Source organism: Aquarana catesbeiana, linkage group LG01 (genome assembly GCF_042186555.1).
Source record: "Aquarana catesbeiana isolate 2022-GZ linkage group LG01, ASM4218655v1, whole genome shotgun sequence".
Taxonomy (NCBI): domain Eukaryota; kingdom Metazoa; phylum Chordata; class Amphibia; order Anura; family Ranidae; genus Aquarana; species Aquarana catesbeiana.
In genome coordinates, this window is record NC_133324.1 from 414,397,963 (window position 1) to 414,410,222 (window position 12,260).

Below are 12,260 nucleotides of genomic sequence, written 5' to 3' on the forward strand. Positions count from 1 at the left end.
CAAGCACCAGCGGCCTAGTACACCCTGGTCGTACATCCAGCACTGCAGTATCACGTGGTGACGTGGCGAGTCCCATAAGTGCAGTTCAAGCTGGCGAGGTGGCAAGCACTAGTAGTGTCCCGCTGCCACCAAGAAGACAAAGACAGGCCCGTCGTGCCCATAGTGCCCTTCCTGCTGCATTGGCCAATCCGAATTGGGAACCCACCACTTCTGCAGCACCCGTACTTCCCCCTTTCACTGGCCAACCCGGAATTCAGGTGGAAACAGTTGACTTTACGCCACTGGATTTTTATTCACTGTTTTTCACCGAAGATCTCTATAGATCTATTGTGGACCAAAGCAATTTATACGCTGGTCAACACATCGCCGCTAATCCCCAGTCCTCCCTTGCCAGAGATTGGAGACCAATTACGGTCTCCGAATTTAAGACCTTTCTGGGCCTTTCCCTCCTCATGGGGTTGAATAAAAAGAGTAAGTTGCGGTCATATTGGTCCACTGACCCAATTTACCATTCACCCTTGTTCTCTGCTTCCATGGCCAGGGCACGATACGAGCAGATTTTGCGGTTCATGCACTTCAACGACAATGAACTCTGTCGTCCTCGTGGAGACCCTGCATACGATCGGCTCTACAAAATTCGGCCCCTCGTAAACCACTTCAACCAACTTTTGCAGACTTGTTTACCCCCCATCAAGTTGTCTGCATTGATGAGTCCCTGATTAAATTTTCTGGCCGCTTGTCATTCAAACAGTACCTTCCCAGCAAGCGTGCCAGATACGGGGTCAAGATGTATAAGCTCTGTGACAGGGCCACAGGCTATACATATAGTTTTATGGTTTACGAGGGCAAAGATAGTCACGTAGAGCCGACAAACTGCCCTGACTACATAGGAAGCGCTGGCAAGATAGTGTGGGACTTGGTGTCACCCTTATTCGGAAAGGGGTACCACTTGTACGTGGACAATTATTATATGAGCGTGCCACTTTTTAGTCACTTGTTTAATCAGCAGATTGGAGCATGTGGCACCGTGCGACCTAATCGCCGGGGCTTTCCCCAGCGGCTTGTAGATTCCCGTCTTAGGCTGGGGGAGAGAGCCTGCTTGAAGTATAATAATTTGCTCACTATGAAGTGGAGGGATAAGAAGAATGTTTTCGTTCTCACCTCCCTTCATGCAGACACGACGACCCAAATTCCTACGGCGACTGGTGTTGTGGAGAAACCCCTCTGTGTCCACGAATACAACCTTAATATGGGAGGGGTGGACCTCAACGACCAGTTGTTGGCGCCGTACCTAGTTGCCTGTAAGGCCAGACGCTGGTACAAAAAAGTGTCTGTTTATTTATTTCAATTGGCTTTGCTGAACGCTCATGTGCTATACAGAGCTTCAGGACAGACTGGATCCTTCCTTAAATTCCAGGAAGAGATCGTCAGAGCCCTTCTGTTTCCAGACGGTGCTCTACCTCACCTTCCCCAACCAAATGCAGTAAGCTGGCTGCATGAGCGGCATTTTCTTTATGCCATCTCGAGTACCCCTACCCAACGAGCCCCCCAAAAAAGATTTTGTGTCTGCAGCAAGCGCGGATTTAGGCGTGACACCCGGTCTTATTGTCCCTCCTGTCCTGGCAATCCTGGTCTTTGCATGGGTGAATGCTTTGAACGCTACCATACATTAGTTGAGTATTAGCGTAGGGTTCAGCACTGCACAGACTAGGCACACTAACACAGGGTCTCCCAAGATGCCATTGCATTTTGAGAGACCCAAACCTGGAACGAGTTACAAAAGTTAAAAAATACTAAAAAAAAGTGTAAAAAAAAAAATAAAAAATAAATAAAAAAAAATAAAAACACAAAAAAATATATAAAATAAAAAAACCAAAAATAGTTGTTGTTTTATTGTTCTCTCTCTCTCTATTCTCTCTCTATTGTTCTGCTCTTTTTTACTCTATTCTATTCTGCAATGTTTTATTGTTATTATGTTTTACCATGTTTGCTTTTCAGATTTTTTATACTTTACCATTTACTGTGTTTTGTTGGTAACCATTTTATTGTTTTCAGGTACGCCATTCAGTTGCAGCGCGGATTTATTTATCTTGACAGCAACAGCGTTTGCTCCCACGATATATAAAGCCGTGACTCCAGCGCTGTCGGAGGTGATTTCACCACCACAGTTACATACTTCAGCATATATGCCGAAGCGTGGGGGCAGCAGTGGGTGGAGGAGCAATTTGCTCCTGCCTTTTGCGGGAGGATGCCCCCATGCTTCGGCATATATATATTTTAGGCACAGGTTGCGTTAAATGTTTTATTTTTTACTATGTTTTTTTTTTCGTATTTGCTTTGCAGGTATGGTAAGTCTTACTGTTATACTGTAATGTTACTTTGTTTTATTGTTAACCATCATTTGCTTAGCAGGTACGCCATTCAGTTGCAGCGCGGATTTATTTATCTTGACAGCAACAGCGTTTGCTCCCACGATATATAAAGCCGTGACTCCAGCGCTGTCGGAGGTGATTTCACCACCACAGTTACATACTTCAGCATATATGCCGAAGCGTGGGGGCAGCAGTGGGTGGAGGAGCAATTTGCTCCTGCCTTTTGCGGGAGGATGCCCCCATGCTTCGGCATATATAAATGGTGCATGTATGCCCATCATTAGAAGTGGGTGGATGAAGGGAGGTATTCTAATGGTGGGCATACCCACCGATCAATATCTTTTTTTCATTCAGCCCACAGGCTGCATGAAAAAAAAGTTTACAATATATGCCTAACAAGGACCAGCAACGTACTGGTATGTTGCTGGACTTTGAGTGGTTATACCAGAATGATGCCTGCAGGTTTAGGTATCATCTTGGTATCATTCTTTTCAGCCAGCAGTCGGCTTTCATGTAAAAGCAATCCTAGCGGCTAATTAGCCCCCACCGTCTTCCATGTTTTTCTCTGGCTTTCCTGTCCCAACAGGGAACCTGAAAATGCAGCCGGTGATTCAGCCACCTGACCATAGAGCTGATCAGAGACCAGAATGGCTCCAAACATCTCTATGGCCTAAGAAACCGGAAGCTACGAGCATTTCATGATTTCGCCGAATGTAAACAGCGCCATTGGGAAATTGGGAAAGCATTTTATCACACCGATCTTGGTGTGGTCAGATGCTTTGAGGGCAGAGGAGAGATCTAGGGTCTAATAGAGCCCAATTTTTAAAAAAAAGAGTACCTGTCACTACCTATTGCTATCATAGGGGATATTTACATTCCCTGAGATAACAATAAAAGTAATAAAAAAAAAAATAAAAATGAAAGGTACAGTTTAAAAATAAGATAAAAAAGCAAAAAAATAATAAAGAAAAAAAAAAAAAAAAAGCACCCTGTCCCCCCCTGCTCTCGCGCAAAGGCGAACGCAAGCGTCGGTCTGGTGTCAAATGTAAACAGCAATTGCACCATGCATGTGAGGTATCACCGCGAAGGACAGAACGAGGGCAGTAATTTTAGCAGTAGACCTCCTCTGTAAATCTAAAGTGGTAACCTGTAAAGGCTTTTAAAGGCTTTTAAAAATGTATTTATTTTGTCGCCGCTGCGCGTTTGTGCGCAATTTTAAAGCATGTCATGTTTGGTATCCATGTACTCGGCCTAAGATCATCTTTTTTATTTCATCAAACATTTGGGCAATATAGTGTGTTTTAGTGCATTAAAATTTAAAAAAGTGTGTTTTTTCCCCAAAAAATGCGTTTGAAAAATCGCTGCGCAAATACTGTGTGAAAAAAAAATATGAAACACCCACCATTTCAATCTTTAGGGCATTTGCTTTAAAAAAATATATAGTGTTTGGGGGTTCAAAGTAATTTTCTTGCAAAAAAAAATTATTTTTTCATGTAATCAAAAAGTGTCAGAAAGGGCTTTGTCTTCAAGTGGTTAGAAGAGTGGGTGATGTGTGACATAAGCTTCTAAATGTTGTGCATAAAATGCCAGGACAGTTCAAGACCCCCCAAATGACCCCATTTTGGAAAGTAGACACCCCAAGCTATTTGCTGAGAGGCATTTCGAGTCCATGGAATATTTTATATTGTGACACAAGTTGCGGGAAAGAGACAAATCTTTTTTTTTTTTTGCACAAAGTTGTCACTAAATGATATATTGCTCAAACATGCCATGGGAATATGTGAAATTACACCCCAAAATACATTCTGTTGCTTCTCCTAAGTATGGGGATACCACATGTGTCGGACTTTTTGGGAGCCTAGCCGCACACGGGACCCCGAAAACCAAGCACCGCCTTCAGGCTTTCTAAGGGCGTAAATTTTTGATTTCACTCTTCACTGCCTAGCACAGTTTCGGAGGCCATGGAATGCCCAGATGGCACAACCCCCCCCCCCAAATGACCCCATTTTGGAAAATAGACACCCCAAGCTATTTGCTGAGAGGTATAGTGAGTATTTTGCAGACCTCACTTTTTGTCACAAACTTTCGAAAATTGAAAAAAGAAAAAAAAAAAACATTTTTCTTGTCTTTCTTCATTTTCAAAAACAAATGAGAGCTGCAAAATACTCACCATGCCTCTCAGCAAATAGCTTGGGGTGTCTACTTTCCAAAATGGGGTCATTTGGGGGGGGGTTTGTGCCATCTGGGCTTTTTATGGCCTTCAAAACTGTGATAGGCAGTGAGGAGTGAAATCACAACTTTACGCCCTTAGAAATCCCGAAGGCGGTGCTTGGTTTCGGGGCCCCGTATGCGGCTAGGCTCCCAAAAAGTCCCACACATGTGGTATCCCCATACTCAGGAGAAGCAGCTAAATGTATTTTGGGGTGCAATTCCACATATGCCCATGGCCTGTGTGAGCAATATATCATTTAGTGACAACTTTGTGTAAAAAAAAAAAAAAAAATTGTCACTTTCCCGCAACTTGTGTCAAAAAATAAAATATTCCATGGACTCAACATGCCTCTCAGCAAATAGCTTGGGGTGTCTACTTTCCAAAATGGGGTCATTTGGGGGGGTTTTGTGCCATCTTGGCATTTTATGGCCTTCAAAACTGTGATAGGAAGTGAGGAGTGAAATCAAAAATGTATGCCCTTAGAAATCCTGAAGGCGGTGCTTGGTTTTCGGGGCCCCGTACGCGGCTAGGCTCCCAAAAAGTCCTAAACATGTGGTATCCCCGTACTCAGGAGAAGCAGCAGAATGTATTTTGGGGTGTAATTCCACATATGCCCATGGCATGTTTGAGCAATATATCATTTAGTGACAACTTTGTGCAAAAAAAAAAAAAAAAAGTGTTACTTTCCCGCAACTTGTGTCAAAATATAAAATATTCCATGGACTCAATATGCCTCTCAGCAAATAGTTTGGGGTGTCTACTTTCCAAAATGGGGTCATTTGGGGGGGTTTTGTGCCATCTTGGCATTTTATGGCCTTCAAAACTGTGATAGGTAGTGAGGAGTGAAATCACAACATTACGCCCTTAGAAATCCTGAAGGCGGTGCTTGGTTTTCGGGGCCCTGTATGCGGCTAGGCTCCCAAAAAGTCCCACACATGTGGTATCCCCATACTCAGGAGAAGCAGCTAAATGTATTTTGGGGTGCAATTCCACATATGCCCATGGCCTGTGTGAGAAATTTATCATTTAGTGACAACTTTGTGCAAAAAAAAAAAATTGTCACTTTCCCGCAACTTGTGTCAAAAAAGAAAGTATTCCATGGACTCAACATGCCTCTCAGCAAATAGCTTGGGGTGTCTACTTTCCAAAATGGGGTCATTTGGGGGGGTTTTGTGCCATCTGGGCATTTTATGGGCTTCAAAACTGTGATAGGTAGTGAGGAGTGAAATCAAAAATTTATGCCCTTAGAAATCCTGAAGGCGGTGATTGGTTTTCGGGGCCCCGTACGCGGCTAGGCTCCCAAAAAGTCCCACACATGTGGAATCCCCATACTCAGGAGAAGCAGCTGAATGTATTTTGGGGTGCAATTCCACATGGGCCCATGGCCTGTGTGAGCAATATATCATTTAGTGACAACTTTTTGTAAATATTTTTTTTTTTTTTGTCATTATTCAATCACTTGGGACAAAAAAAATAAATATTCAATGGGTTCAACATGCCTCTCAGCAATTTCCTTGGGGTGTCTACTTTCCAAAATGGGGTCATTTGGGGGGGGTTTGTACTGCCCTGCCATTTTAGCACCTCAAGAAATGACATAGGCAGTCATAAACTAAAAGCTGTGTAAATTCCAGAAAATGTACCCTAGTTTGTAGACACTATAACTTTTGCGCAAACCAATAAATATACGCTTATTGACATTTTTTTTACCAAAGACATGTGGCCGAATAAATTTTGGCCTAAACGTATGACTAAAATTGAGTTTATTGGATTTTTTTTATAACAAAAAGTAGAAAATATCATTTTTTTTCAAAATTTTCGGTCTTTTTCCGTTTATAGCGCAAAAAATAAAAACCGCAGAGGTGATCAAATGCCATCAAAAGAAAGCTCTATTTGTGGGAAGAAAAGGACGCAAATTTCATTTGGGTACAGCATTGCATGACCGCGCAATTAAAAGTTAAAGCGACGCAGTGCCAAATTGGAAAAAGACCTCTGGTCCTTAGGCAGCATAATGGTCTGGGGCTCAAGTGGTTAAAGTTGCCACGTTGGCAGAGCACGAAGTTTACAGCACGGGACAGTTTCTTGTTTTACATTCACCTGTTGTTGTGGGGAAGCTTTTATCGGCACGGGAAAAACGCAGAGTATATGCATACTAACTTGATCAAGACCATATTGTTCTCATTGTATACGCCGGATCCAGAGGAACCACAGCGCGGATGAGGATACACCGACTCACATATTTGCAAATGCATGTCCAGCCACCGAACACTGTTCATCGGAAAGCATGGCGGACATCCCTATAGTATCTTGGAACGTTAGGGGTCTCCACTCCCCCTTAAAGCGCACCATTATTCCCATGTGCTTAAAGAAATACATCCCCGGAATACTTTGTGCAAGAGACCCACTTGACTGCGGACACTGTGAGTTTTCTGAGATACTGCTGGGTGGGAAAGGCCTATCATTCCACACACACTTCCTACTCTAGGGGGGTGAGTGTGCTGATTCACGCAACACTGGACTATGAAGTATTTGCAAGTGAAATTGATATTGAGGGTCGTTATGTTTTTCTCCATTGCAGGTTGGGTACATTGATATGTGTGTTGGCTGTTGTATACATTCTTCCTCCTTTCACGGCGGCGGTGCTTAGGTCTCTGCTTATATTTCTGGATGATAGGTCTGACGCGTCGTTGGTGACGAGGGAACTTTAATTGTTGTCTGAACCCAGTTGAGGATAGACACCTGGGCCCAGGACCCTCTGCCCTCACCAGAGGTACCCCCCTGTCGCGGTTGTTGCAAGAGGTGGGCTGGGTGGATATCTGGAGACACCGGAACCCCGGGGTCAGACAGTTTACTTGTTTTTCCAAAACACATGGCAGTCTGTCCAGAATTGATCTGGGGGTGTGCAGCTTAAACATGCTCCCTTTTGTGTCTGACATGATCCAAAAGCCCCACAGTGTATCCGACCATTCTCTGGTGGTTATAATGATTACAATAGCCCCAATACTTACACTACCTAAGGCCCCTTGGAAATGTAACGCCTTTTGGCTAAAACTGTTCCGCTCTTATGAGGGGATAGTGAGGAGCATGCGTGAGTTTTTTCACACCCAGGATCCAAATGAGTCCATTGTTGGGCAATGGGATGCCTTCAAGGCCTATTTAAGGGGAGTTTTAATTGCTGAAATGAATAAAGTCAAACATGATTCTTCTATTCTTAAAACCGAAATGGAGGCCAGAGTCCAGGAAATGGAGCAAATGTATATTACAGACCCTTCAGACTCGACCAAGGAGGCCTGGCAGGCAGCTCTTTCTGCATATCACCACCTGCTGTCCTCTTCTGCCGAAAAGAAGAGGTTCTTTGCAAAACAGGCGTTTTTTGAAGAGGGCGAAAAAACGGGCCGCATATTGGCGAGGATTGCGAATTCTTATCAGAAGTCATCAACCATAGGTGCCGTTAGAACTAAGATGGGTAAGATAGTTAACACACCTGAAAAGGTGTTGCAGGAACTAGCTGATTTTTATGAAGACCTATATAGGCCGGGTACATCCTACACATCAGAGGATCTAGAGCAGTACTTAGGACAGATTGACTTCCCTGAATTAAATGAGGGTCAGAGAGCAGACTTAGAAAGCGCCACTTACTGTAGAAGAACTACAGAATGCAGTTACTGAATTACTGCCACAACTACTCAAAGTTTTCAATAGATCCCGGGAGGAGGGACACTTACCAATGTCCAGGGCCAATATTGTTTTGCTCCTTAAACCGGGCAAAGATCCAGTAGATCCAGGGGCATATCACCCGATCTTATTGCTACAGAGCGAAGTGAAAATATTAGCTAAAGCACTGGCCATTAGAATGAATGGAGTAATTACCTCTATTGTGCATGGAGACCAGGCTGGCTTCATGCCCAATAAATCAACTGCCGTCATTCTCAGAGGGTTATTTCTTAATATTCAGTCTAGAGCTGACAATGTGGGTAGTAGGGCCCTATTATCGTTAGATGCTACTAAAGCGTTTGACAGCATAGATTGGGACTATTTATGGTCAGTGCTGCATAAATTCAGATTCGGCCCGAATTATATTTCCTGGGTCAAACTCCTTTACAGCCAGCCGGTGGCCGCTGTTAGGGTGTCTGGCTTCCTGTCCCCGAGCTTCGCGTTGAGGAGGGTACAAGGCAGGGATGTCCCCTGTCTCCCCTCCTCTTTGCGCTGGCCATTGAACCATTGGCGATTGGGATCAGGGCAAATTGGGGCATCACTAGCTTTTGCTATAGAGACATGCAGGAAAAAGTTATGTTGTATGCTGACGATACCATGCTTTTACTTGTTGACACTGACCTTTCCCTTCAAGAGGCCATGTCAACCATATCCAAGTTTGGGAGGTTTTAGGGTTTACTTATAAATTGGTCAAAGTCTGCCCTTCTCTTACTGGACGGAGATGTCTCACAGACGGTGAACACCTCTTGCCCCATACCGATTGCTAACGCCTTTAAATATTTAGGGATTCAAATTACTTCCCAGCCTAGGGATTTCATCCACTTGAACATTTTTCCCTCCTACAATGATTCTGGGACAAAATTAAAACTTGGAACTCTCTCTTTCTGTCAGTAGCGGGTAGAGTGAACCTAATAAAAATGATTCTTATGCCACAGTTACTTTACCTCCTACATAATACTCCCATGGTTATTCCCTTAAAGATATTCCATATAGTTAATGCCATCTTCCGAACCCTCATTTGGAAGAATAAACCTGCCCGGATCAAATTAGAACACTTACAGAGGCCCAAAGACAGCGGTGGTCTGGCATTGCCCAATCCATGGTTATATTATTTGGCTGCCCAATTGCAACACTTGATAGGTACATTTGTACCATCACAAGACTCGTCTCATAAACTAATGATTCACACAGTAGGAAGGGGCCCGATTCACATGGCTCTGGAAGCCTTAGCCTTCACTAAACCACACAGAAAATACCCAACTTTCAGTTTGGTGCAAAAGGTATGGAATAAATCCAAATACCTCCCGAATGTGGATGGCTATATAGAGTATGGCATAATGATACCTATGGGGAACTAGCCAAATTACAATGTGGGGCTCGATGGAGGAAGTTCGGAGTTACACACATTAAACATATATTTAGGGACAGGGTGTTGCGTACGTTTGCTGACCTGAAGGAAACGTATAATTTGCCTCCCTCAATGCATTTTTATTATATGCAACTTAGACATGCGGTGGTGGTTCAGGGCTGCTCTTCGGAGTGGCATTTGTCCCCAACCCCTGTATTTAACCTTCTGGGGATGCTGGCTTGTCTAAAGGATTTATCTCTCAATGCTATGCCATCCTGTTGCAATCCGTGATGAGGCGGCATCCCCTGAAGGTAAGGGAGAAATGGGAAACAGAGGTGGGACAGCTAGACGGTGATCAGTGGGAGGAGATTTTTCAGGCGGTGAACCTTTATTCACTCAATGTGTCCCAAAATCTTACCCAACTCTACATACTGTTGAGAACGTACTATACTCCACACAGGCTACATCTCATTAATATGCAGGCTGAACCGACATGTACGAGATGCAAACGAGACCATGGGGACCTTATACACATGCTGTGGAGGTGTCCCAAGCTACATACATATTGGGTGGGAATGGTGCGGAACATCAACTCAATCTTTACTGTGAATCTTCCACAGGACCCTAGAGCATGTCTCTTGGGAGCTCTGGAGGAGTATGAGTGGAAAGGTCACTGTAGAGAAGCTGTACATAGAGTACTTTTTCAAGCTAGAAAACTGATTATGACTCACTGGAAGTCTGAGACGCCCCCGACTATTAAGGAATGGACTGATAATGTTAACGTAACTCTGAGATTGGAAAAGTTGATATATCAACGTAGAGGTAGCATGCAAAAATTTGAAAAATTATGGGCGTCATGGTTAGATGTACCGGGATTGGCCCCTATGGAACTAGTGGCTGACAGGTTACTGGGAATCAATGCTGGGTGAAGTACAGATTAAGTTAGGCTATAACTGGGATTAAGTGTTAATGCTGTTACTTTGAGGTTGATGATTGTTAACCGGATTGTGTACTGTACAGAGGTGTTTTATGGTCTTGAATACAATGAATACAATGTCTGTAATGTTTTTCCTGCAAATTTAATAAAAATCTTGTTTAAAAAAAAAAAAAAAAAAGAAGATTATTTGGCCTCCCATGGCCTACCTGACATTCCAGCAAGCTCTGTCTGGGACTTAGAGAAACCTATTTCTGTCACATAATTTTCCATAGCACTAAAGCAAATAAAGCCTGGCAAGAGCCCTGGTCCTGACAGTCTTGTTAATCAATATTACAAGAGTTTCTCAAACTCTTATGCCCCAATTTTTATGTACCTTTAACTCTCTCCCACAGCATTCCTCACTCCCTACACAACTATTGGAAGCGCACATTACTATCATTCATGAGAAAGGAAAAGTCCAATTTTACTTTTAGACATTGATGCCAAGATCTTCTCTTAGATCCTCGCTAATAGACTGTTACCTCCTCCACCATCTCTCATATCATTGGACCATGATACTTTTGTCCTGGAAAGGGAGGTTTGTGAAAATACTATAAAATCTATCAACATACACCACTGTTTGTCCAGTTCTGGTACATTAGATATAGGCCAAACACTCCCAAGTTCAGTTCACGCCAGAACTCTTAAACAAACATCGCAAAAGTTCAGACCCAAACGGTTAACTCCATTGAAGTCTATGGGACCTGAAGTTGAAAAATCAAAAATCCTCATTTTGAAGGCTATTATTAAAGTTATTAACCATAAAAAGGATATGGGGGCCGGGCTACTGCCCTGGGGGACATATACCCATGCAAAAAAAACCTTTTAAAAAACATCATTTTTAAAGGAGCAGTGGTTTTATTGACACTTAAAGTGAAACAATAAAAATGAAAAATTCCTTTAAATATAGTGCCTCGAGCCCCCCTTAGTCTGCCTGTAAAGTGGCGCATCTGTACCGTGTAACGAACTTTATAACAAATTTCTATCATCGCAAATAATAATAACCTTAATCACTAAATAGTTATATGTGTAGTAGTTAATATTACAAAAAATCCTGAAAAAAATACCCCCTCATCTGGCTGCTGCACACACAGAAAATGCATTCACTTCACATATAAAATATACATAACAAAACAGTTTTGCGCTTCCTAAATAACTCCCAATAAATCCTTAAATAAGAATATGTAATTAACTTGCAATATAGCAAGATACTGAGTGCACAATCAAATATTCATGTTCCCTGACTGGGAATAGTGAAAAATAGACAATGATGAAATATACTTGTTCCCTAACTGGGAATAGTGAACAATAAACAATAAAGATAAAGTCCACACACTCAAAAAATGAAAGGAATAAAAATACAAATGCACAAATATAATCCTCAGAGTCTTCTGCGCAAAAAACGCACAACACACCACCAGTGCATAAACGTTGAAAATGCAAGTGCTTGCATTTTCAACGTTTATGCACTGGTGGTGTGTTGGCCACCATGCTGTAGCTCAGTTTCAGGGTCTTGTCAATCTTCTTACAGGGCATAATACTTGGCTATGTGTTTTACTTCAAATGATAGTTTGGGAGTAGGCAGTTAGATTAAAAAAAATAAAATGTAAAATTAACAAGGGACACCAATATAGTTGTATC